Source organism: Podarcis liolepis, assembly GCF_965112155.1.
Source record: "Podarcis liolepis genome assembly, chromosome: 9".
Lineage (NCBI taxonomy): Eukaryota > Metazoa > Chordata > Lepidosauria > Squamata > Lacertidae > Podarcis > Podarcis liolepis.
The window spans coordinates 53,336,640-53,363,647 of NC_139564.1; the positions used below are offsets into that span (position 1 = coordinate 53,336,640).

Genomic DNA, 27,008 nt, shown 5'->3' on the forward strand with positions numbered 1-27,008 from the left:
TTTGACATCTGATGGGAGGGCATTCCACAGGGCGGGCGCCACTACCGAGAAGGCCCTCTGCCTGGTTCCCTGTAGCTTTGCTTCTCGCAATGAGGGAACTGCCAGAAGGCCCTCGGCGCTGGACCTCAGCACCCAGGCGGAACGATGGGGGTAGAGACGCTCCTTCAGGTATACTGAACCAAGGCCATTTAGGGCTTTAAAGGTCAACACCAGCACTTTGAATTGTGCTCGGAAATGTGCTGGGAGCCAATGTAGGTCTTTCAAGACCGGTGTTATGTAGTCTCGGCGGCCGCCCCCAGTCACCAGTCTAGCTGCCGCATTCTGGATTAGCTGTAGTTTCCGAGTCACCTTCAAAGGTAGCCCCACATAGAGCGCATTGTAGTAGTCCAAGCGGGAGATAACTAGAGCATGCACCACTCTGGCGAGACAGTCTGCGGGCAGGTAGGGTCTCAGCCTGTGTACCAGGTGGAGGGTATACCAGGTCAGAAGGGTATTTCTTCTACCCATTTAGCTGCTTTGGTTAAATCCACCTGCCTTCCCTAGTAAATGCTAAGCCAAGTCTCAAGATCTTCCAAAGAAGCCATGCTGCTCATTCAATGACCAGAGGACTGTTGCTTGGTTCAAGACAGAATAAGGCTTTCTCCGTTGTAGAACTCGCCCTTTGGAATGTGATTCCCTGGGTAGTTCAAGAGGCAGAGACAATATCCAGCCTTTAACACCTCTTAAAGACCTGGAGACTTTTCTGGACTCTTGATTCCTCATTCTTGTTGTTGTTTTGGTCCCTGGTCCGTTTTATCTGCACAGCATATATTTTATGTTATTTAGTTGTTCTTTCTGGCAAATCACACTGGGTTTGTTTTTCTTAGGTGTAGTTGTGTTGCCTTGTTCTCATTGGAGCGCCTTTACACAACATCCAAGGGTGCCTTTCAGAAAATGACTTTATAAATAATACAGATGATCAGCTAATGGAAGGATTTGATAGCTGTCTTATGACATGACCTTTATCTCCACTCTTGATCTATCACTCAGGAAGCAAAAGGTCATTGCAGGATACAGCCGTAATAAATTCTCATTCTCTCTCTCCCTCCACCACCAGCAATCCCATGACAGTTAAACTCTTAGGCAGATAGAGATTGACATAAATGGGGTCATCGCTGGGCTTTACCATTTTTATTCATTTCTTTTCTCATCACAAGTAAAAAGTGCCAAATGTCAACGCATACATCCTCTTCATCCATCCAACATCCTTCCCTTTCCATTTGTGTAATCGAACTGACACGTATAAAAGGCCATCCAAAAGAATGTACCCATAAGCTTTGCCATTTCTCATTTGTTTTCCTTACTTACAAGTCCTATGCGGTGGACAAGAGGAGAAATTGAAAAGGTGAGTAGACAGTGTGAGTGACAACAGCCATAAAGGAGAGGTATACTGGCTGCAAGCACTGGTATCAATTGAATGGTCTCCTTTCCTATAGAATAGGCACCTGGTGCTTTCAAAGCCAAAAGGCTGGTCAGTATATAAGAAAATAGTCATTGTCTTTATGGAGCAGGTCAAGGGCCCATCTAGTCCAACTTTCCATTTCCAAGAGCAACCAGCCAGGTGCCTCTAGAGTACCCAACATGGTGCCCTCCAGAGGTTTTGGACTACAATTCCCATAATTCCTGACCATTGGCCATGTTGTCTGGGGCTGACAGGAGTTGCAATCCACAACATTTGCAGAGCATCACATTTGCGATCCCTGCCCCACAGCCAGTAAATGAAGGTGCTGTTCACCCCAATTTTGTGTTCAACACTGAACCAAACACAAATGGGCCCAAGGTAAGCCTATGCTAGCCCCTGTGTTTGCAAGACGAGGGTGATGATAAGCATGGCCTGCCTTACAATGCAATTGTAAGCATCACTGGTACAATCTTTTTTTGTGTGGTACCTGGTTATAAGAAAGTGCATTTTTATTTCGTAGGAATTACCCAGTTGCATGTAAGCAGGATGCTCAAACCGGCTGCTTGTTCACAGTGCAATCCTACACATAGTAAAAAACCTCTATATTTGTTTGTTGGTTTCACCCTCTAATGGTGAACTCAGCTGATGAGTATTAACAGGGTGGTAGCCAAAACAGGCCACTGAGAAACAAGGAGGGGGTATCAGCACAATGGGGAAATCTTATTTTGCAGAAGTAGCAAAAACCTTTAGACTCCCCCTCCCAGCCCAATGAGGACTGAGCTTGCTCAGTGGCCACAAAATGCTTAGTTGGGCGTGGTGTGGAATGGAGTATTCTCAAAAAGAGCACAGCTGGCTGGTACATTGAACAAGAACACGCCACACTGCAATAGTCCTTATTTGTTGCTGCTGTTGATAATGATATTATTATTACTGTTAAGCACCCAGAGAATATGGGTGTTTTACGAATGATAATGGAAAAAATAACCCAGAGTTGCAAAACTGCATTATAAGGAATAAACATAGGAAAGAAAATTTTGGATATTAGAAAGTGTCACATATAGAGCTTCAGGCAGGCCTCAGTGCGGAAAGTGAATTGATTCAAGCCTAGACTTGTCTTAACTTAGGTGTGCACATTGGAAACTACATACAAATGTTGGAGACGGCTGATTTGGACACTTGTCCTTTTTGCAATCCTACGGTCTAAACCAAAGGCTGTTCAACAGACCAGAAAAAATGCAAGCTTCAGGACTAAGAAGCCATATCAACTGTGATGCTTTTGACAACTGCGACAAGTGAGAAACCTATGCTAATGAAATATTCAACAGGAACAGGGATGTCCCATTAGCTAAGCCATCACAGAATGACAGCAAACGTGTATTCAAGTGAAGGGACCTCTATTCTTGAATGGGCAGACATCATTGAACAAGTATACTTCAGGGGCTATTCACATTTTTATATCTTGACAATATTCCAACTGAGTTTTATTAGCCCTGTTCACTTAATTATGTCTTGTCTAAATTATTGCTTAATTTTTTTATCACACCAGACTGTTCAAAGAACTCGTTCATGCGGGACTAGGGCATAATGCTTTACAACTTCTTGGAGACATGAGAGGAGAGAGATAGGGTTCCTTATGGACCTTAGTGGGGATTCCAGTGGGTATAAGTGCAAGCAAGTGTTGTCAATTCTGCATTCGCCTTTTCAGTGCAGGACAGATGCAGTATTGCATGGGATTCCTACAGGCGCCAAGAACAGATAAACTATAATGACAAGCAAGGGCCTCTCTTTAGGAGAGTTGCATTAATGGACACAACTGCTCAGGCCCCTCTAGAGAAAAGGGGCCTTTTTTTGATGGAGTTGTGCTTTTATTGCACCTTTATCAATCTGATGAGGATGTAGACTACCTATTCTGAATCAAGAAGCAGCATCAGATAGCTAGAGAGCCAGTGTGGTGTAGTGGTTAAGAGCGGTAGTCTCGTAATCTGGGGAACCGGGTTCGCGTCTCCGCTCCTCCGCATGCAGCTGCTGGGTGACCTTGGGCCAGTCACACTTCTTTGAAGTCTCTCAGCCCCACTCGCCTCACAGAGTGTTTGTTGTGGGGGAGGAAGGGAAAGGAGAATGTTAGCCGCTTTGAGACTCCTTAAAGGGAGTGAAAGGCGGGATATCAAATCCAAACTCCTCTTCTTCTTCTTCTTCTTCTTCTTCTTCTTCTTCTTCTTCTTCTAGATAGATAGCTAGATAGCTAGATAGCTAGATAGATAGATAGATAGATAGATAGATAGATATGCTTATAATTGTATGGAAATGGTACGGGAGTTAATTCTGTGTACAGTGGTACCTCAGGATGCGAACGGGATCTGTTCCGGAGCCCCGTTGGCATGCTGAATGGAACATAAGACGCGACGGCACGTCTGCATGTGCGCGGGTCGCATTTCACCACTTCCGTGCGTGCGCATGGTGTCATTTTAAGCGTCTGCGCATGCGCGAACAGCGAAACATGGAAGTAACGCGCTCCATTACTTCCGGGTTGCCACGGAGCGCAACTAGAACACGCTCAACCCAAAGCACATTCAACTCAAGGTATGACTGTACATTCATACCTTGGAAGCCGAACAGAATCCGTTCCGGAAGTCTGTTTGACTTCCAAAACATTTGGAAACCAAAGCATGACTTCCGATTGGCTGCCGGAAGCTCCTGCAGCCAATTGGAAGCTGCAGAAGCCCAGTTCGACTTCCCAAAATAGTCCGCAAACCGGAAGAGTCACTTCCAGGTTTGCGACATTTAGGAACCAAAACTTTCGGGAACTAAGCCATTCCAAAACCAAGGTACGGCTGTATTTCTTAGGAGTTTCATTCAGTGGGTAGGATTTCAGCACTGTCTTAGTGCTTGCAAGCTTTGCACTGGATATCAGGTTGCTGCTCCCACCATGTCTTACCCTTTTGATCTGTTGCCAGAGCTAAAGGACAGAAAGCCAGGGGGGAGGGATGCCAACAAAGCCTGTTATTTCACCTCCTGTTAGTACACAATCTGTCTTAATGCACATGTGCAACTGAGGCATCGCTTTAGAGCGGCAGCTGCACTGTGGATGTGGTGTGCATGCATGTGCTACCAATGCTGTGCTTTATGAATGCTTATGCACAGCACTGCCGCACGAGGGTATTCCCATTCAGGTGTGCAATCCAACTGGAGCCATTTGGCAAGGTGCATTCAGCCAAACTGGATGTGGGTGCTGTCTACTGCTATGCCGATACATCAAACACCCAACAGCAGAGCCCTAGTCTCTACATTTCTATGAAGTGATCACCTGCCATGTCAACAGCTTCATGCATTCACGAATGTCCCCATATGTTGCCTATTTAATGAGCATTCATTCCAACTTGCTTGGGGGAGGTTAGATAATGGTGCGTCAAAACAAATGCTGTCCCAAACTTTCAAGGGCACTTTCCACATTTCAAGAAGTCCAATCTTTTGGGGAAGTGGGTTTGTTGCACAAGACCTCCATCTCAACTTTAATTGCTCAACCTCAACCTGACGGGATGTGATTGAAACCCATGTGAAAAAGCGACCGACTGGAAGTGCCAGCGCTCTTCCACTCTGCAGTGAGATATATTTCTTTTTCAATTGCAGTAATTACTTCTGAACTTGCATCCATTGATAAAAATTAGCATGTACATTTTATGTAAACCCGTCCCATTTTTTGGAGACACTTTTCTTGCTTTTTGGCAATGTGTTAATAGCTTTATTAGAACAATTTGGTTTGCGGAATGAGCTCTCGCCTCATGATACAGCCCGCAAGATAATATCCAGATGAAAGTTTGAGGCAGTATGATGCCCACAACTCTAGGAAAGTGTGCATTAATTCTGCTAATAGCACCACTCACTGCTAGCTTGCTCTTCTTTAATTAAGATCTGGGCAGGAATGCTGGCATGGTTCCCCAAGTGATTTCCAGGTAGCTTACCTAGAGTTTAATTACTAGAAGTGTTTCAGCCTTAAGATAGTGTCTTTGCTCTAGATAGTTTGTGCAAATGCTCAAAACAAGGTCAAGATTTTTGAGGGCCTGCCAAGCAGCAGACCATCAGTGGGTCTCCTCTGGGCTTGACCATTTCAGTTGCTGCACCCCTCCCCATTTTACAATTAGCATCTTTTTTTAAGCTGGGAGGCACATACCATCTAAGGAGAGAGACTAGGAGTAAGCAAGGTTAACCTGGAAGCCTCTCTGTCTCCTGAGTTACACTCCTGGCAATCTCCTCCTGCTTCTGAAGGCATATAACCATAACCCAACTATTCGAGCCTCTGGCCCTGGCTGCACAAATGCTACCTTTTAACAGGTTTGCTTTCTAGAACAGAGAGGAGATAAGTTTGTCTCTAGCTGCATGTATTTTATTACACTTTATTAGAAAAGAGTCGGGGTGAGACGAACAAAAAGGCAAAGGAAGCGTTCACTCAAAAGATAACCTGGGGTGGACAGAAGGCTCAGCATTTTCCAATTCTTCCTTTTCCATTTTATGCTGCATCTTGAATTGCAACAGAGCACCTACACTACAGCCCCTTTCCCCCTCCTTTGCTACGTTGCTTAATTATTTCTGGAACTTGTTCCCCCCCTTCCAACATGAGACAGTAAACAAGCATATGCAAAGCGACTTTCCCTCTGAGTGGGCAATTACTGTGCTTTTTTAAAAGAAAGTTAAAATTCTCCATGTTGTAAGAAACCACCATTCTTTCCCTCTTTGTAGCTGGATCAATTAAAAATGCACAAACCGGGCAATAGGAACTCTCTAATTAGGCAACCAATCAGATTATCATTAGTGCAGTGAGGAAGCATTTAATCAGGTGGAAACCAGGAAGAAGAGTCTTTAAAATGGAAGCAAAAATGGCAATAAGGATCCTTTCCATCTGCAGAGTTTCCATTATGGCTCCAATCTATTTATTTATATCAGATTTTCTGTGGGAGGGGGACACATAGGGCAATCCCTGGGGAAAATACAGGCTGATTGCACAAGGATGGTGATGTCATCTGGACCTCCATCAAATGTGAATGGACAAGGCGTGGCCATTCTTCAAAAACCTCTCATCTGGAAGAGCCCCTAGAACAAAACCAGCAACCACCCTCTGTATAGCAAACAGGGGGAGGCAGGGGATTCGATGGCTGACATAACATGCATCATTAAAGCTGAAGTGCCTGAAGCGATCACTTTTGAATATCTGAAAAATGATAGGTGGAAATGTTAGAATTTAATATTCCCAGTCAACCATGGAGCTATGGTTATTATCTGACAAGGGGATGCTTTCAAGGGGAACTCAAAGACTGCTCTATAAAGAAAACCAACTTATCAGATCTAAAATTAAACTTTTGTCTGGGAGCATAAAGACAGTTGCAAAAAAAGGGAACTGTTGCAAAGAGATTTAACGGTTTGACACCCTATGAATACCTATGCATTTAAAAGATTGCCCCTCAAAAAATGCCGGCGAAACATCAGCATAGCCTACTCAAACACCATTCCCTTTGATTTTGATCAGATTGTAGATAGAATGGCTTTATTTTTTAAAAAAATGGCCAGCTGGGGCACCATTTAGGGCAGATCGGGGTCAGAAGACAGACATCTGCTGGTATGTTTCTGATCAGATGCAATAATGCCTCAGGAGAAAGCGTGGTCATTCCCAGGGCCAGTGGTGGAGCTTCATGCTTCAGGACTGGGAAGTGGAGAGCAGGTGGGGGAGGGGCTGAGGCGCGTCCTGGGAGCGGGGCGCCCAGCATGGGCAGGAGGGCAGCTACAATGGCACCCCCCTGGATCACGCTGTCGGGGCGGTGCACTCCCCCCACACTCCTTTTCCTCCGCCTGTGCCCTGGGCAGCTCTGTTCCTTCACCTTGCAACCATCATTCAGGAGTCTTGCACAGGTTTGTTTACTTCCTCTCCCACCTCATCCCTCCCAAACAAAACACATTCTCTACAAGGACTTGTTTGGGGCTTTTCAGTTTATCAAAAAGGTAAATAAGGTGTGGGGAGGAGAGCAGTCCTAAGAGAGGTCTATATAATTATGCATAGTGCGGACAAAGAGGACTGGCAGATATTTTCTCTCTCTTTCACTTCCTCATAGTACGTAGAGCTTAGGATCAACTAGTGAACTTGGTGGGCAGCAGATTCAGGACATAGGAAGAGAAGAATTTCTTCACCTAATGTACACATTCATTTATGGAATCCACCACCACAAAGTACAGTAGCGTCCATTAATTTAGATAGCTGTAAAAGGATACTAGACAAATTTGTGGAAGCTTGACCCATCAATAGCTACTAGCAATTTTTGCTTCATGAAAACCCCAGTTTCAGAGAAAGAAAGGCACATAATATCAGTTGTTGAGCAGAAGCACCAGAGAAGTCCCATTGCCTTCAACCTCCCCTAGTGGGCTTTCTGAATGCATTTGGCCAGTGAGGGAAACAGAAAGCTGGTATTGATGGGCGTTTAATTTGATACAAAAAGAAATATAGGAAACTACTTTATACAGTGAGACCCAAGGCCAGCCCAAGACATTTTGGCACCTGAGGTGACCCACAAAAATACCACTACCACCCTCCCTACCAGGAGAAGAAGGGGTGAGTGAAGATCTACAACAGGAACAAGGGGGAATAAAGTTTTACATCAGGATCTGCTGCCCCTGTGGATTCTGTTGCCTGAGGCGATCGTCTCACCTTGCCTCATGGATGGGCTGACCCTGGTCAGGTCATTGTTCCATCTAGCTTAGCTTTTTTAGCTCTTCCTGGAGACGCTGAAGATTGAACCTAGGATATTCTGCATTCAAAGCATGTGCTGTACCACTGAGTTACGTTCTTAAATTCCTCTTCCACTGTGTACCATTGTAAGTGTTGCATCTGCTGTTAGATTGAATGATGACCATGGCCAGAATTTAACTAGGATTTGAAACTAGCTTCTGACTCTGAACGTTTTAACTAAACTGGGTTAAAAAAGCCAGAAAGTATAAAAGAAGAAATCCTCAAAATGGTTAATTTTCTTCCAAGTTAAGTCTACTGACAGCTAAAGCATAATCATCCTTTTTCCAGTGATCTTATCTGGATAGTCTCATCTCATTTCAAGCACCTTTGCTGAGTGACCTTACACAACAAATGAGCAATAGGGGTGAGTAGGTTAACTTTGCCGTAGAAAAGGTTCAGCACCTGCCAATAATAGCTACATTGGCCAGGCTGAAAAGTCACCTCTTTCTGCCTAATTTGCAATATGCAATGCATCCAGAGCCAGCCTCAGGAGTACAGTTCAACTTCCTGACAATGCCTGCTCTACTTTTCATTTTTACATTATCATAAAACTCAGAAAATAATAATAAAAAGAAAGTGCTCAAGTTAAAGACCCCTGATGTTTACAGGTAGTTAAACTGAGCCGCTCTTCCAAGCTTTTGATCGCCTGGCAGCTACTTCAAACGAATATAAGTAATAGCTAAACGCTGACAGTCAAAGGTGTCATAGCACAAGCCGAAAAAGCTTATCAATGAGAGGATTGTTATAATATATTTTCCAGCCTGTGACACTATACCTGTGGGAGTCGAAATTTCCACACTTATCTGGCATAAAATTATCTTTCCCATTGTAAATAAGTGCCACTTTTTACCCAGTTCAAACATGCTTATGAGGGAAGCTTTTTTGTAGAAGACTCGAATGAATTAAACAATAAGAGTTCTAGATCATGAATATTCATCTTCGCAATCCCACCTGGCACTTGAGAGAGTAGCAAAGCAGTCACTGATCAGTGATCACACAGATGAAATTGTTGTTTTTAAAAGAAAAGGCTGATTCCAACACATAAATAATCACTTCCCTACATTTGATCACTGGTAGCTGAATGTGTGAACTGATTCCTTTGAAAAGTGTGGTGCCTGAAGGAATGTGAAATGATAAGGAAGATTGCTGTCTGTGATGCTAAATCCCCAATAGCTTTCCCCCACTTGCTTGTTGTCATTTGACATTGTAGGGATCAAGTGAGTTCACCATTAAGGGTAAGAGGTACACTGCAAACTCAAGATGGAGTAACTGTCATGAGTTCCTCCCATATAACCCATTTGAATGAGCTGAAGGTCTGATGTTCACTACGATATCAGAGGCCCAAGCAAGCCTCGGTCTGGTCGCCACCAGAGTGGGAGCCTGCTTTCGAGTGAACATGTATATATTTTATGTTATAAACCTGCAATCTGTAGTTGAGAGATCCCTAAAGGTCTCAGGGAATCCTTAGCATGTGCTCCCAAGCATCCCTTTTAAGACAAGCCCAACCAGATGCTTAGAAAGTTGAGGTAGATTTTAATCTGTTTTTGTATTTTAACTTTTGCATGTTTTATTTTAGGTTTGTAATTTTTTTCTGGGTTTTACTGTTTTATCTTTTGTAAACTGCTTTGATGTTGTTGTTGTTGTTGTTTTACAATCAAGCAGGGTATGTTGTTGTTGTTTAGTCGTGTCCGACTCTTCGTGACCCCATGGACCAGAGCATGCCAGGCACTCCTTATCTTCCACTGCCTCCTGCAGTTTGGTCAAACAAGCAGGGTATAAATGTTATGAAATAAATAAATAATCGAAAACAATAAAAATGGCCAAGGTTCCTTGGAAGAGTAGCCTATTATCATCCCTTTTCAGTCCTTCAAATGTGATGCTACGGAGAACCATTACCTTTCAAAATGCAAAACTGCCGTTTGATTTCAGAAAACAAATTTTATGGGGAATTATCATCTCACCTATCTGGTGGGAAGAATGACCTTTTCCCCTGTATAGCAAAAGCATAGATGCGACCAAAGTTTCTTGACATAACATTTTTCAATAAATATTATTAGAACTCAGGGTGTGCTTTCAGACATGGGGAATATTGCATTAGTTTTCCTGATTATAAAGCTAGCACTTCTGCCCTGTTTTCCGATGTTCCTTTCACACTGCAGTACCTGTAATGTAATAGAACGGTGACTTTTTGACCAATAAACTGGCATGTCATGCTAAATTTCATTCACACCAGTGGGTATGGTGTGACACAACAACAAATATCCAACACTGCTACACCCCCACTCTTTCTGCACATGCACATGTTCTCCGACGATTCCATCATTTTAAAAGGCAGGAAATAACTGTGCACTTGTATATCACCCCAAATTTTGTCCCTTTACTGACATGATTTTCTGGGTTAAGGGGGCTGCAAATGTATTTTTCTGTAATAAAAAAAATATGGAAATGAGTATTAAACATGCACTATATTTCATTAGTTTTCTGGAAGTAGTTTTTGTGTCATGTGAAAGCTCAAATTTAATGTGGAAATTAACAGTTAGGGAAACATTGGGATACAGCCTCAGCCCAGTATACCTGAAGGAACGTCTCCACCCCCATCACTCAGCCCGGACACTGAGGTCCTCCTCTGAGGGTCTTCTGCTGATTCCCTCACTGCAAGAAACGAAGTTACAGAGAACCAGGCAGAGGGCCTCCTCGGTAGTAGTGCCCTCCCTGTGGAACGCTCTCCCTTCAGATGTCAAGGAAATAAAGAACTAGAAAACTTTTAGAAGACACCTGAAGGCAGCCCTGTATCAGGAAATTTTTAATGTTTGATGTTTTATTATGTTTTTATATATGCTGTAAGCTGCCCAGAGTGGCTGGGGAAACCCAGTCAGATGGGTGGGGTATAAATATTATTATTATTATTATTAAGCTGCTGTATGAATGCAGCAACAGTAATGGTCAGTTACTGCCTTTCATAACATCTCATTGCCTCATCATCTCATGTTCATGTTTACCAGCAAAAACCATGCACAGTATTGGAAGTGATTGAATGCTGTCTTTCATACCTTGAAGGCCCCACACTCTTCAAGAAGTGGGTAGAGCCTAGGAAGTGTAGTAGAGCCCAAGAAAGATAAAGTTGAGTTCCAGGCCTTTTGGGGGCAAGATGTCTGCTTGGAGCTAACCAAAGCCTTGCAAATCCTATATGACCTACCTGTCAAAGCCACCTTCAGGTGTCCATTGTGCCCACAGGCATCCACTCCAGTAATATACTGAGCCCTGAGGTTGCTGCGATTGGAATAGCAAGATCAGCTGAGGTGCCACAATCCAAATTACTGATTGTAGCACCTCCAGCATCCCATCCTATCTGGTACCTCTTATGTGAGTTACTTCCCCTTCCTCACTTCCATTGTAGCATCACAGCTGCAGTATGAATGCATGCTTGCATTCCAATACATTTGAGTTATTGGAATCAAGACCATACTGTAGAATTGGCTAACACAACTTGTAACACACACATACATCCCAAGACCTACAATGAAGAAGGTGACCACACTCAGGCAGGCAGCAGTATCAAGAGGTTTATAGAGCCTCTGGTGTATCATCATACATGGCTGGTGGGCTGCATTTGGGTCACACATTGTGGAGGTTTGGACCAGAAACAGGCACTTACAAATGAATGATGTCCAGGCTAAGCACATAGTACAAACCAGCCAGCATGGCCTTTGCAACATCACTCAACAGTTTTTGGAAGATTATATCTAAGTACTTCTTTGCTTGTATATTGCAACCCAAATCCCTCAAATGCTATTGGATTACACTAAATCATTTTACTATGGCACTTGATTTAAATACTGCGGTATAGGGTCCAGTCGCTTAAGTGCACACAGGAATGTTTGAATTGGAACATGTTCAGAAGGCACCTGCAGGAGATATTTTTAAAGCAAGTGTTGTAAATCTCTCTGGATGTGACAGACTTTATAAAAATTAAATAATGTCACGCCTTATAAGCTTTTCATTCACTTCGAGCAAACACATGCAGGGCACCGAGGCCGACGCTTAACTTTTTCCATCTGTTTATCCAATGCCACACAAAAGCTTGAATGCCACATTGCTAATTTTCCAGCATGTGGTAACTATTTCGCTGTGCGCTTTGCTCTCTCTCTCTCTCTTTTAATGAGTTACTGAGTTACAGAGAGCGGCAACTACTAGCAAGCATCAGGTGTACGCTGGTCCAATAGGCTTAGCATGGGGTCACGTTTGCTGGCAGTAAATCATGTCAGGATTCCTATGGCAGCACCGTTTCAGTTTTACACCGGAAAAAGTAAGCCCTAATTTTCAAAACTGCATGTGCTTATGTGACTCTATAAATAGAAAATGTCAGCGTCGGGTTTGACTAATGTGTCTCCATCAAATGGATGTCATTCTGAATGCACCTGTGGAAATATAGCACGGGATGGGAAGGTTGGCACATGATCCTGTTAGAAAATATGAAGTCAATAAAACATAAGCCAATTTACATGGCTACTCAAGTATAGTTGGGGGGTGTAAGTTTTTAAGCATGCAGGAACTCCTTGAAATTGCACAACACTCAGAGCCATGTCTCTTGTTGCTGTTAAAAGTCATGGGTGAATTCTCCAGAGTTACACCTGTCACTTGGAATGCAGTAAGTCTACCGTTGAGAACCAGTTCAACTCACTCTGATAGAAGGTGAAGCCCGGAACTGGATTTGGAATCAGGAAACTGCCCAAATTGCAGGGTGAGGGGCTATGCAACTATCCACTCAGCCTCTGGGGAGGGGGAGAATGAGGGGGAGAATGGTGTAAACAGTTCATCATCACTTTTAAAGCTGATAACACTGACCTGCATGTCCAGCATTGCATCAACGTGTGTGTGTATGTGTTGCAATTCATGGGAAGATATACAATGTAAGTTACCATTCCACAAATTATGTGTGTGGACTGTGATCAGTTCCATGTGTGCTAATTTATCATCTTGTACAGCGGGGATAAACCATGCATGCAAAACCCTGTATCCAAGCCATAAAATGCAATTTTAAAAGAAGGCGTTCAAAGGATGAACAAGTAGAGGAAAGTGTGCTACCAGATTGTTTCCAGATCTGCTTGTATATCTGTTAGGGATGGAAGAGAATTTAAATTCAGTACTCATTTGAAGGCTAATCTATCAAATTCACACTTTCCAAACCAAAATACAGCTATCCTTCAAAACTTGCACTTATCTGAATTTTTCAATGCAACCCTCCAACCAATATTTACAAAAATATTTGGGAACAGTGTGCACAAAAAAGATATTAATAAACAATCATACAGAAATGCATTATTTTAGGAGCGATAGCTTGCAGAAATGTGTGCATTAGTCAAAAGTACATAGTAAATGTGTTTATTAGGAGAAATTCACACTAAAATGTTGATGAATTTTCACATTGATTTTTTTATCCTGGATGCATTATTAGGCCACATAGGCGCCGACTCCATGGGGCTTGAGGGGGCTCGAGCCCCCTCAAAAAAATTTTTGGGGGGGCTCAGCCCCCCCAATAATCTCAGGCGGGCGCCCTTCCAGCAGAGCGCCGCCGCCGTCCCCCGCCTCCTCCCCACCTGCTCCTTCGCCAGCCAGCCAGCCGCGCGCCCTAATCGGAGAGCCCCGGCCGGAAATCCCGCGAGAACAGGGGAATCCCGACTGGCCACACCTCCCAGCCAGCCAATCGGCTGGCTGGGGGGGCGTGGCTTGCCCTATTTAGGGCCGGAGCCACTTTATTTGCATATTCATGAGCTTATTTATTATTCATGAGCTTTCCCGGGCCCCCCCAATATTTTTTCTAAGTCCGCGTCCCTGTTAGGCCATCACAATTAGTAACCATCGAGAGCCTTCCCCTCCATGAATTTGTCTAATCCCCTTCTGTGTTTGTCAGTTCTACACTTTGCCAGCAGTAGTTATGTGAGATAATAAGTTTACCTTTCCTGAAACAACAATGCCCTTTCCTGGCAGATGGGCAACATGAACATGAGAAGGAATGGCATCACTTCCTTGCAGATACACTGCAATTCCAATAGCAATGCTGCTCTAGTTGCCATGGCAATAGTTCCTAGTATACTCTGAAAATCCTACAGAAAATGTGTAGCAGTCAATGGTATCTTCAACAATATTTTCCCCCCATTCCTTCTATTCAGTGATAACTTTGGGCACTTTCTGGTTTGCTTTATGTCAGGTATCTGAATTCAAGTCATATTTTATCTTTTTAAGAGAAAGCTCCTGCAAACATATTAAACCAGTGCTTTGGCTTCCAGTAGCTTCCAGTTATTATTAGAAAACCGGCTGACTTCTAAATAGCTCATCCTCTGTTGCCACACCCAAGTTGGATGCAGTTCCTTGTTGGTTCTAAAACCACAAGGGCTTCAGTCCTAATCCCACTTACCTGGACTAAGCCCCCTGAATTTAATAGGACTTATTTCTGAATAGAGATTGTGAGGTCTGCTCTGTAAAGTCTGGTGGAAGCAGCAGTATCCCAACTTTCCTCCAAAGAATTCAGGATAGCATTCATGTGAGCCATTACTGTTTATCATCACTACAAAAATGGGCAACCTGATGGACCAAGAATGGGCAACCTATAGACCTCAGCCTGATTTCACATGGATGGCAAGGAGAGAAAAATTGGAAGTGAAGGAGAGGGAGTGGTAAAATTAAAAAAGAGAACAGTGGCACCACCAACCTTTAGCCCTGTCCCTGCGCACCACCATCATGCAGTCCCTAATAGATTACTCACAAGAGAATGCAGTCCTCATCAGAAAAAAGGATGGTCACCTCTGAAGCAGAGTAGGTCATATAGCATGGGGGAGTGGTGAGAGGGTGGTATAAGATAAAGGGTATGAGATGGGCTTCAATTCAATGACCTTCATGACCATCTAAATCTGAGGTTTTAAGGGTGATGGAAACAGGCAACGAAGAGGACAAAGCAAGAGTAGCTTGGGGTTTACTGGATGGATTCCGTAGGGATGACTTCTAGTCAAAAGTAGATAGGCTACACTGATACAGCAACAGGCAACACTGGCCTGTGAGCGCTCTAGTTGGAGAACAGCCTTTACCAAAGGTGTCATGGGCTTTGAAGACACTCAAACTCAGGACGCAAGGGAGAAACGTACTAAGAGGAAGGCATGCTTGGCAAATCCACGGCGTGATCAACTCCCGCCTGGAAACCAATGTCCCTACTGTGGAAGGACTTGTGGATCCAGAATTGGCCTCCACAGCCACTTATGGACTCATTGTTTAAACCGTGTTTATGGAAGACAATCTTACTCGGCTACGAGTGATCGCCAAAGAAGAAGAAGATACAGCAACAGGCACCTCATTTGATAGTGCTGAATTTGTTTGAATTTGCAGAGTTCTAACCTGCCTTAGAAGCTATACATGCTCAGAAGCTCTTGTCTATTTCATGGCCCTGAAAACAGATTCCAGGAACAAAGGCTGACAAAGCTTGGGCTCCAGAGATGGTCTCATGCTAGCACTGATTCGGTGTTTGATAAAGCGTGTTCTCACTAAAAGAGAGCACGTGTTGCGGATGGGGCCGAACAAAACTCCTCTTGGTTGCCAGGCAGTATTAGATTCAAGGGGCCTGGAGCAGATTGGAGGATGGTGTTACTGGGGTAAATTTGATGTTGCCAATTTAGGGGTGGGATCAGTGGTTATTTAAGCAAGGTCCACAGCTTTCTCTTTCTCTTTCGCTGTGGACATCGGATCACATGGAGCACTTGGACTGTCTGGAGGACAGTGATGCAAACTTCTCATTGTCTGGTTACATTTCTTTATTTCCCCCTTCTTTTAATCCTCTTTAGTCCCTTAAATAATTTAATTCCCCTTTTTCCTGTTCAATTTCCCACCCCACCCCTTACCCTGCCCTGTGGGAAGATTCTCCCTGTATCTGTGGCTTGCCTTTCTTTCGCAAAAAGGTTTCCCCCATTTCTCCTGTTGTAAATTGTGGGGCTAGTCAGGGCTGTTCCCAGCTTAGCTGGAATCACTTTCGTTTATAGCACCCCGAAGGTTGGCTTTATTTGAGTGTGTGCAGCACTGTTGGCCAAATTTTAATCTAGCCTTGGGCGGGAGCACTATTTTGAGTTCCTTTAATATTGCTATGAGATTAAGATTCTCAAGAGCAGAGGCATGGAGCCCTATTCGGCCTGGGCATAACTTCCGAGCCTAAGTATGCTACAGGTAGCAGTTAATTGTTAAGTCTCTGACCTCTCTATAAGAATGTACCTGCTTGCAGGCTCAGTTGCTGCTAATGTATATCTGAGGCAGACAGAGAGGGCGGCAGAGGCTCTCTGTGCCTCCAATCACTATGAGCACTCTGTATATGCTCTTGAACTATGCTGTTTCTGAACAAGTTTATTTGCTTTAAGTTTGTTTTGCCCTGATAGTGGCGACTGCCATTTTAGAGGCGAGCCATTGTGGTTTAGTGGCTAAAGTGTAGGACTAGGACCCGGGAGACAGGGTTCATATCCCCCTCTTAGCCATTGTTATAACAAAACAAAACAAACTGCTCCTTTTGGGCTATTCTGTTGCTGGGTAGTTCGGCCCATTTGTGATAAAAGAACTTTGGGTTTCTTGAAGGGGTGCTTCCCTCTAAAAGGGCAAGCAGGGGTACCTGGACAAGCTGTGAGCTACCTCAACTCTGCTATTTCACTGGAAACATTTATGCCTGGCCTGGCAGGTGATCCTAGGGCTTTGCCCTAGAATTCGATGGCCTGGAAGCGTTTCCGGCCTGAATAGTGTCCCCATGTGGTCCATGAAGCATTGGTTTCACCAGTTCCTTACATTGTTTAGTTTTTGCGGACTATGACTGGGCTTTTGCAAATGCCTCAAGAGCTTGCCTCTCCTGCAGGGGATGACTTGTGGACACCCCAGGTGTCTTCTTCCAGAAGGAAGCATCTTCGAAGGCTGCAATCCAGGAGGAGGGCAAAGAGGAGCAGGGATCATGATTCAGACATCACCTTGGACCTCTACAGGGGTCAGGGTGAGGCTGTCCTGGGTCTTTAGGGATCATCCTGGATAGCTCAGCTGGTCAGCGCATAGTGCCGGTAATGCCTAGGTTGCAGGATTGGTCCCTATATGGGACAGCTGCATGCTCCCCCATTGCTCTACCTGGACACTTAGGTCCAGTGTCGAGGGCCTTTTGGTGGTTCCCTCACTGCGAGGGATGTAACAGGCGCCACGTTTGCAATATGCAAGCGGGAGAAAGCACCTTTGTGTGCCCACACTGCAGTTTGCTCTGTGCGTTGCAGGGCACAGCGCTGCACGGGCTGCATTTGCATTGCATTGCATGAGAGATTTGCATTTGCATTGCACAGAGGTTGTGTGCATTGCACAGAGAATGTGAGTGCATTGCACAGAGGGTGTGTGTGCATTGCACAGAGTGTGTGTGTATTGCACAGAGTGTGTGTGCATTGCACGGAGGGCGTAGTGGCATTGCACAGAGTGTGTGTGGTTTGGTGTTGTTTTTTTTTGCATTGCACAGAGAGTGCATTGCACGGAGTGTGTAGTTGCATTGAACAGAGGGTGTGTGCAGTGCACGGAGTGTGTAGTTGCATTGCATGGAGGGTAGTTGCATTGCACGGAGTGTGTAGTTGCATTGAACAGAGTGTGTAGTTGCATTGCATGAAGTGTGTAGTTGCATTGAACGGAGTGTGTAGTTGCATTGCATGGAGTGTGTAGTTGCATTGCATGGAGGGTAGTTGCATTGCATGGAGTGCATTTTTGCATTGCACGGAGTGCATTTTTGCATTGCACGGAGTGCGTTTTTGCATTGAACGGAGTGCGTTTTTGCATTGAACGGAGTGTGTAGTTGCATTGAACGGAGTGTGTAGTTGCATTGCATGAAGTGTGTAGTTGCATTGCATGGAGTGTGTAGTTGCATTGCACAGAGTGGGTAGTTGCATTGCATGGAGGGTAGTTGCATTGCATGGAGTGCGTTTTTGCATTGCACGGAGTGCGTTTTTGCACTGAGTGTGTAGTTGCATTGAACAGAGTGTGTAGCTGCATCGCACGGAGTATAGTTGCATTGCATGGATTGTGTGAGCACTGCACGGAGTGTGTTTTTGCATTGCACAGTGTGTGTCTGAAAAGGAAGCTGGCTCGGCGGCAGTTTTGTCGGGACTTTTTTAGCGGTTCTGGCCAGCGTCGGCCCTGCAAATTTACGTATTATGATGGCAGCACAAGATGCCCCCTGCCCAAGCGGGGCTGGAAGCTGGCAAGCAATACCTCAATACTTTTTGCCCATATTCCCATTTTATTTAGGGATCCAGTTGGATATCGTTGCTAAAACATACCACTTGCCTATGGAGAAGCTGTCTGCCTTGAAGGAAGTTATTTTGTAATACTTCCTCTGTAGCAAGTGATGCTTCATCAGATCCGATCTTGCTGGGTCACTTAATTAATCTTGCATGCAGAGTGGTTGCCCCAGGCCGCCCCTTTCCCTTCCCACTAGGCCAGGCTGCCTGCGGCCTGAGGTCCCCTTACCTTTCTCATGCAATGGTTGCAATTCCTAAATGTTGAGGTCCCCTTACCTTGCTCATGCAATGGGATCTCATGCAATGGTTGCAATTCCTATATGTATGCAATAGTAGTTGGCCATGGCAGGATACTTGCACAGGGATTTTTCAGGTTCATGCTGATGCTGCTGGATCTTTGCCCTTTGGTTTTTTATTTCAGGGGCTGCTGGTGTGCAAAGCCATGGCCTCCAGCCCGGTATGGTGAGGCAAACATGTGACCTAACTTTTGAGTTTTCCCCATTGTAGTAGCAGTTCACATGTGGCCCGAGGAGTTCAGTGACCATCGGATCTGCTTTTGGTCTGATAACCAGGTAGTGGTGAGCGTCTTGGCTAAACAGTCCTCACGCTCCAGCAGAGTCTCCGCCCCTCCGCTCACGCTTTTGAGCTGCACCGCTTAAGGTTTAATATTGTGCTTTCTGCTCTCCTGATTACGGGATCCTCTAATGATGTCTCTGACACTCTATCCCATTTTCAGATGGAGCGCTTCAGATCCTGGGCTCCAGACTCAGCTATTGCCAGACTTTTCCATACCACCTGTGGCATTTTGACAACAATTAGTAATTACAGAGAGCAGCAGCTTCCATTTCCCCTTCTGCTTTTAGCTCTTATGGGAAGGCCTGGATGGATTTCTTAGCCTTAAGCTGGCAGTCCTCGGCCATTCAGATGAACTGGCCCCCATCCTCTGAGCAGATCCTGCAGTATTTGGTCCACCTGCCGCAGATTGGGCGTGCTGTTATAACTATAAGAATTCAGTCCGCTGCAATGTCTGTTATACTGAAGCTTTATTTTTCAGAGACCCTTGCATAAAGTTTGTAATGCGCAGGGCCTTGGAAGGTTGGAATAGGCTCCAACCTCATAGGACAGTGGGCAGGAAGTCGGTCAATTTTACCTATGCAGGATCTGCAACAAGTTAAAACTTGTCTGCTGGTAAAAGATCAAGGCGAGACTCCTTTCAGTATTCCATTGCATTTTGGGCACTGAGGGTTGGGGAAATGGTTGTTGGAGCCAGCACAGGGCTGAGAGTCAGGAGGCTTATTGCTTCAGGACTTTTCCTTATCTGCTTTGGAGCTTGACATTAGAGTTGGGAACTCTAAAACAGACTTAGTGGACAGGAGTGCCACAATCAGGCTTCCCATTACAGATGAGGAGGGCCCTTGCACGGTTATGGATACCAGAAAAATTTGGCTTTTCATTCCCCTGGGGGCTGGCCCACTCCTAGTGCATGAAAATGGGTTCCCGTTAGCCAGGCATTAATGTGCTTACGTCGTGCACCAGTTATTACGGCCTGCGGCTTGCCTACCACTGAACACGCCTCATTCCTTCCGAATAGGGCTGCTGCAACGGCTGCACACTGGGGGCCTGTCAGTAGACAGGATTGTGAATACGGGTCATTGGAAGTCTGACGCTGACAAGGGTTATATCAGGAAGTGTCACAATGATGTCTGTGCTGATGCTTGTCTGTTATTTCCTTTTCTCATAGGAGCAGCGGTGCACATTTGGGCCACAGCATTTTTACACTGGGCTGGCAAGCGCGCTGACAAGTCTGGACTGGGGCGCCATCTCAGTCTTCCTGCCCATGTGGACATATACTGGATGTCCAGATGGGGAATGCTTTGGGAGGAGGTGCTTCCTTTGGTGCGGTCGAGTGTGACCTGTGCAGGTCCTCCCGCAGGGCTGGTGGTACAGCTGGGCGAGAATGATTTGCTGTCTTCCTCCAGCATAAGTTTGTATTCCTGCATGCAAGAGGGCTTGGACTGAGTTGATGGCAGCTCTCCCTGGACTCAAAATAATTTAAGGCATTTGGTTCAAGGTGGTCTGGAGGGGGGGTTGGAGCACCTGTCCCCTCCAATGCGCAAAGATATTCCATTAAAGGAAACCAAGGATTTGCCATGCTTTGTCAACCCCTTTCGAGGGGTAGGGCCACGCAAGAGTCCCTGGGAGCATTTGGGGTGAGCTTGAGTCTGATCCTGGTTCATTGCTCCCCCACGCTGTTTACTTGTACTGACGATATGGTGGGGCCCAGTCGTCAGTGCTGCCCTGCTGAGGTCAGGTGCAGCTAGTCGGGAACCAATGCCTAGACAAACTACCACCGAGCAGGCCAGAAAGCATGTTAATATGGCAGTGGAAAATAAAATAAATAAAGTAAATCAAATCAAATCAAATAACATATAAAATAAAATAACAAATAAAATAAAATAGGTCCTTGCTTTAGGTGGTTCTGTGATATTGCACCCTGCTATTTTCTTCAAGACTGTTCCCCTCTTTGGGGCAGATGGGGGGTGCATCTTTCCCCTATGGGGAACGACACCTGGCGGGATGCGATTGCCTTGGGATTCATTGCTCCCCCACAATGTTGCTGGTACTGACGATATGGTGGGGCCCAGTCGTCAGTGCTGCCCTGCTGAGGTCAGGTGCAGCTAGTTAGGAACCAGTGCCTAGGCAAACTACCACCAAAGAGGCCGGGAAGCATGTTAATAAGGAAGTGTAAAATAAAATAAAATAAAATAAAATAAAAATAATAAAGTAAAATAGGCTTTGCTTCAGGTGGTTCCGTGATTTTGCACCCTGTGATTACCTTCAAGGCTGCTGCCAGCTTTAGGGTGAATATTTCCCCTATAGGGAACGACACCTGGTTGGCTATGGTTGCTTTGGGATTGAAGGAAGGGTTGCATTTGTGAGTGGTTTGGCGGTGAGCTAAGGCTCTGTGGCGGTTAGGCATTGGTTAAATTGGTTGGTGGAGGGGTATGGATTGGCTGTGCCTGCCCCTCCAATGCTGCTGCAGACGGGTATTCCGTTAAAGGAATTCTGAAGCTTACCATCCCCTTCGTCCAAACCCTGACGGCAGGGTGCGGGCCGCGTAAGCTTCAAGGGACAAGCGCGGAGTAGCTGAGGGCCTGTGACGCAGCTCCAGCTGACTCTGTCCCTTGTTCCTCCGGGACTGACTAGGGAGTCAGTGCTGTCCCCCAAGGCGGGGGGTGACAGATAGTCATAACCAATGCCTAAGCAACCACTCTCAATTTGTATGAAAATAAAGTTGTGGCCAAAAGTATGCCAAAAACCTTAAACAAAAATTATGTGTGATGTGTGAGTTATTGGGGTAGGGGTTTTGGGGGACCTCAGCACGCAAAGCGTGTTCTCACTAAAAGAGAGCACGTGTTGCGGATGGGGCCGAACAAAACTCCTCTTGGTTGCCAGGCAGTATTAGATTCAAGGGGCCTGGAGCAGATTGGAGGATGGTGTTACTGGGGTAAATTTGATGTTGCCAATTTAGGGGTGGGATCAGTGGTTATTTAAGCAAGGTCCACAGCTTTCTCTTTCTCTTTCGCTGTGGACATCGGATCTCCCGCCCGCCCTCCCTTGATTTGGGCTTGCGCTTTGACCTTGCTCTGCCTGTCATGGGGTCGTTCGCATTGGTGCGGGGGCCCAGTAGGAATTTTTCCAATTGGCTGATTAGTGTGTGCCTTTTGGGTTTTGCCTACTGCTTAGCAAATCGTCACAACTTGTAAGGTTGGCGGTTAGGCATTGGTTAAATTGGTTGGTGGAGGGGTATGGATTGGCTGTGCCTGCCCCTCCAATGCTGCTGCAGACGGGTATTCCGTTAAAGGAATTCTGAAGCTTACCATCCCCTTCGTCCAAACCCTGACGGCAGGGTGCGGGCCGCGTAAGCTTCAAGGGACAAGCGCGGAGTAGCTGAGGGCCTGTGACGCAGCTCCAGCTGACTCTGTCCCTTGTTCCTCCGGGACTGACTAGGGAGTCAGTGCTGTCCCCCAAGGCGGGGGGTGACAGATAGTCATAACCAATGCCTAAGCAACCACTCTCAATTTGTATGAAAATAAAGTTGTGGCCAAAAGTATGCCAAAAACCTTAAACAAAAATTATGTGTGATGTGTGAGTTATTGGGGTAGGGGTTTTGGGGGACCTCAGCACGCAAATGTAGCAATGGAATTCTTCATTTCCATATCTCACAGTACATAAGTGAGCAGAGCATTGCTATTGTTAGTCTTATTAGTTTCTACCAGAGCAAAAGGTTTGACTTTCATACAGCTCAGCGAGCTCTGCTATGTATGCTGCAGTCTTCGGTTCTGAAAGGATAAGACACAAGAGGCAGCAGCAGGCCTATTCAATCAAGAATGACAAGCTAGGTAAATTATGTAGGAGTACGTGAAACCACGAAAACAAGGAATGAGTGATGTTTCGTGTATGGGCGAGGCGCAGAGGAAGAAAAGGAGGGGGGGAGAAAGGATCATTACAGATAAAATAACTCTGAATATGCTTCTAGCGATGCTTTTGCACAATAAAACCTAAGTAAACATAAACTAATAAGCTTGTACCTACGCCCCAAGAATAATGCATTTCCCAGGTCTCCAAACATCCGCGCCAGACCAATTAAGCTGGACACAAAGGGAGAGAGTCCACGCCAGACCAAAATTAAAACTCAGAATATCCTTTGGCCCCTAGGCTGTTCTGAAATCACTAAATCACTCTTGTCTCTCATGGACTGGGCTGGCCTCTGCATTTTGCTCAAGGAAGAGAATAATAAAGAGTGCACAGTATGTAAGCGGTATTCTCTCACACCCTGCCTTCTCTGTACATTGTAAATCCATTTCTCTTGCACTGTGGCCTCTGCTTTTCATCCTTGAAGAAAAACCTCAAAATATTTAGTCCCTTATGAAGCATCACAGGGGCCTTCTTCATCTTTCAGTTCCTTTCTAGCTTTGAACTACAGCGTATCTTAGACAACACACAAAAATGACTCGCTGTGACTAATTATATTTTGGCAAGAGTCGAGTCAAGCCCGGAAGATGCATCTAAACTCTCCCTCCGTATAAAAAAAAGCAAATGCTAAGCATGAAAAAAAAAGCCCAAATTATGTATTACAGCTATAATCACTGCTACAATCAGCAGGGCTGGTTAATTTTTTGTGCTCAGTAATGCCATAGTGCATTGGGAGGACCTTATTAGCAACCCTCATTAACAGCCAAATCTAAAAGAGTGGCATGTGAGGAGCACAGGGTAGACTTTTGCCAAAAGATCAGTTCACAACTGGCTCTGGGTATTTCCAGACGGGCAATTTAGCAGCAGCACATCCAGAAATTGCTGATCTGCCCTAACCCTCCAACTACATCTAAATATAAATACTGCAGATCTGAAGGTTATAGTTCAATCTTTAGCACTGGAGTTTAGCATAGACAAGCAATGTTATTCAATCTAGTATTTGTAGGGCTTTGACTAGAAATGCACCCATACAGCCTGTAAAGCAATATTAAAAAAGCAAACCATCCTTCTGACCATGTACCAACAATCTTTCCATCAACACCAAGAAATGACAGCCTCCTGTTCCATTACCTGAGGCTAGTGAGGAGGATAGGCCATTATACCATTTAGAGAAACTCAGAATTTAAATTTATATATAATGAGAGAAGATCACAAAAAGCAGCTCTTCAACAAAAAGCAGCTCTGCGTGTTATGTGTATTATAATGCAAAAGCTGTTCATTAAGGCTTGAAAAATCCAATCTCCGCATGAGGTTATTTCTGAACTCTTTCCACTGCCAACTTTTCCCAGGACTTCAAAGCCCTTCCTTACACCTTGTCGAAGACAAAGGGAGCCACAGAAAGGAGAGGGGGGTAATGCTCCACATTCACCCTTGCACTCCTTTCCGTCTGGACATTTATAAAGCGTTTACTGTAGACGTAACAAATAGCACCCTGGCTCCTAAAGAATAGCAAGCTAATAAATAAGTCTACTGTTATCCATCTTTCATTATATAGAGACCAAAAGGCCACACAAGCAGATTTATTTACAGAGAGCAGAGTCACTTAGAGAATGTTGGGAAGAGGACCTCAGCAAAGCACATGAGCCCCATTCCTATAGAAAAGGGTCATTGTTATTGCCCTTTAAGAGCAAAATGGCCCGTCTCAAAACCCATTCAGAGTTCGCACCGGAGCATAGATATCAAAACACCGCAAGCTGAGGCAGAGGAATACTATGCATCCTTCGTGCAGCTTGTGTAATGCTTCGTAGCAGAAGCATCCCCACAGAGGGTGCCCATTGTGACTCTAATCACCCACGAAGCCAGACAGTGGCATAAAGATTTTGATTAAAGCTCTTAAAAATGTGAACAGCGGCAAAGTCCTCTGTTCGTCTTACCTTCTGCTGCGTTTTTGTATAGGTGTGCAAATCCCATTTCTGCCGCAGAGCCGTTGTCAAGGGTGCGTACAACAAGTGAGATTTAAACATGGTCTTGTGAGCTGGCAGGACAACGGGGAGGAGGAAGAGGACCCTGGCAAGGGGTGTAGCAGGGACTGGGACACGCCAGGGCAAACTGGGGAACGAGAGGCTGGTGTAGGAAGGACTCACGAGGTGATGAAGGATGATGAGGTGGGGGTTAGTGCAGGGGAACCACAGCATTGGGATCCATCACCAGAGCCAGAGGGACCCCTGTGTCCACAAACACAACAGGCTCTGAGGGATAGGGAGCAGTGGGAGTGGTACTTTAGGAGGCTGAGGCAGTCAAGGCCCACAGCCCAGTCAAGGGCCCCAGCCCTGCTGGCCAGGTGGGGCTCACTAGCTCTGGGAGGAGGGGTGTGATTCCTCAGCTGGAGTAGGCCCAGAACAGGTGAGGGCCACCTGCCTCATCAAGTCCAGATGCTGCAGTCAGCATGCAAGGAACAAAAGGGAAGCAGAGCGGAAGTCTTGTGTCTGCTCAACTGCCCATGTTGATGGGCCTCAGGCTTGAATGCTCCAGGATCTCTGTGGGAATGTGCTTCTCTTTGGACTTTTGACAAGTGGATTGACCCTGGACTGGAGACTTGACATACTGACTTGCTGCCATTCAAGACGCATGGCCTCAGCATATTGTTGCATAATTCACATGACCTCTGTCCAAAGTCCAATGCATCCATAGGCAGGTTCCAGATCTGGGTCTCAACTAACATTGGCTGGCGCAAGAGTACTGATGTGGGGAGAATACAACCAGGGCCCTACTCCTTCTAAAGGGGGATTAATGCTGGTTCAAACAAGCCTGTTCATAATTTGATGGCTTTCATGCATGAATGAGTCATTGCAGATATAACCCCACATGAAAAGATGAACTTTCTTCTCACCTCACACACAATGGGTAGTATTCAACTCAGTTTTACCCAGAGTACACCCTGTTTCCCAAAAGGCAAGTGGTAACAGCATACACCCTAGTCCCCTTTTCCTTATTTTTACCCAGAAGGTCCATACATAGCATTTGCATCTCCAGACTCTCCTCCTGGCCCCACCTCAGTACCAGAATTGTTGATGGTCTAGAGTTGTCAAATCTACCCACAACTAGATATCAGCATCAAGCGTATTTCATGTGTGCAACTTACTTCACATACATTATCCATATCATAAGGTGGGCTTGTAATATAGGTTAGATAGAGCAGGAAAACCTCAAGAGATGCTTCAGAATTCACTCAAGTGTTTGGGCCATTGATGGAACCCGCAGTATGTTTCCTATCATTGAGAAACATCCATAAAGAGCCACAAGTTGAAATGAGGTTTCCAGGGTTCAGTATATCCAGTGACAGTGGTGGAACATTGGTAAGAAAACTGCTATGGGTTCTTTCCTGCTTTTCCTCCATGTATTCTTCTAACATTCACTAATTGGTTAAAAAAAGATTGTACAATTTGTACAGGAGAACATTCTAAAGAAATACACTTTCAGTGCTTTACCAACCTCTCTAAATACAGTTCTGCCAGAAGCAAAGGCGACATTGTGTTCGCCTTCTGTGCAAAACTAATGGCAATAGTGCTGTTAGTTTCCCCATTTAATTTACTCTGATGCTTGAAACTGAAAAGGGCAGGAATATGTTTATGCCTCCTGTTTATTAGATTAAAAATCATCCTGAGAAGCAACTTCCATGTTTGATCGGTGTGGCTGATAGAGAGGAGTCCTCTAAAAAAAGTGTATCTAACCAACTTGCAATTAAAATGGAGGTGAGTTCAAGCGGTAAGCAGCTACAGACATTAGTTTATTCAGTGTTGAGAGAAATACACTAGGCTTGCAACTTTCTGAAGACATCCAAAGAGGACACATTTTTTGCATAAAATTTGCATGTGTTTATGAGTTTTTGTTTTTGTTTTTTTTTTTAAATAATTTTTATTGCATTTTTTTCAAACATAGAACAAGAAAAGAAAAAGAAAACAGAAAAAATAGTAAAGAAAATCATGTCCTTCCAACAACTTATTTCTACATTCCAACGAACTTCCCCACATCTCCCGCACAA

At 45.0% G+C, this 27,008-nt stretch overlaps 1 long non-coding RNA gene across 1 annotated transcript; it reads right to left on the reverse strand.

Moving 5' to 3' along the window:
- Positions 1 to 1,155: 1,155 nt before the first annotated feature.
- Positions 1,156 to 12,978, reverse strand: LOC310686457. Its single transcript, XR_014515938.1, has 2 exons — positions 12,892 to 12,978; positions 1,156 to 1,352 (listed from the first exon to the last, which is right to left on the reverse strand). It is a non-coding gene; the product is annotated as an uncharacterized lncRNA (long non-coding RNA).
- Between the last annotated feature and the right edge of the window lie 14,030 nt (positions 12,979 to 27,008).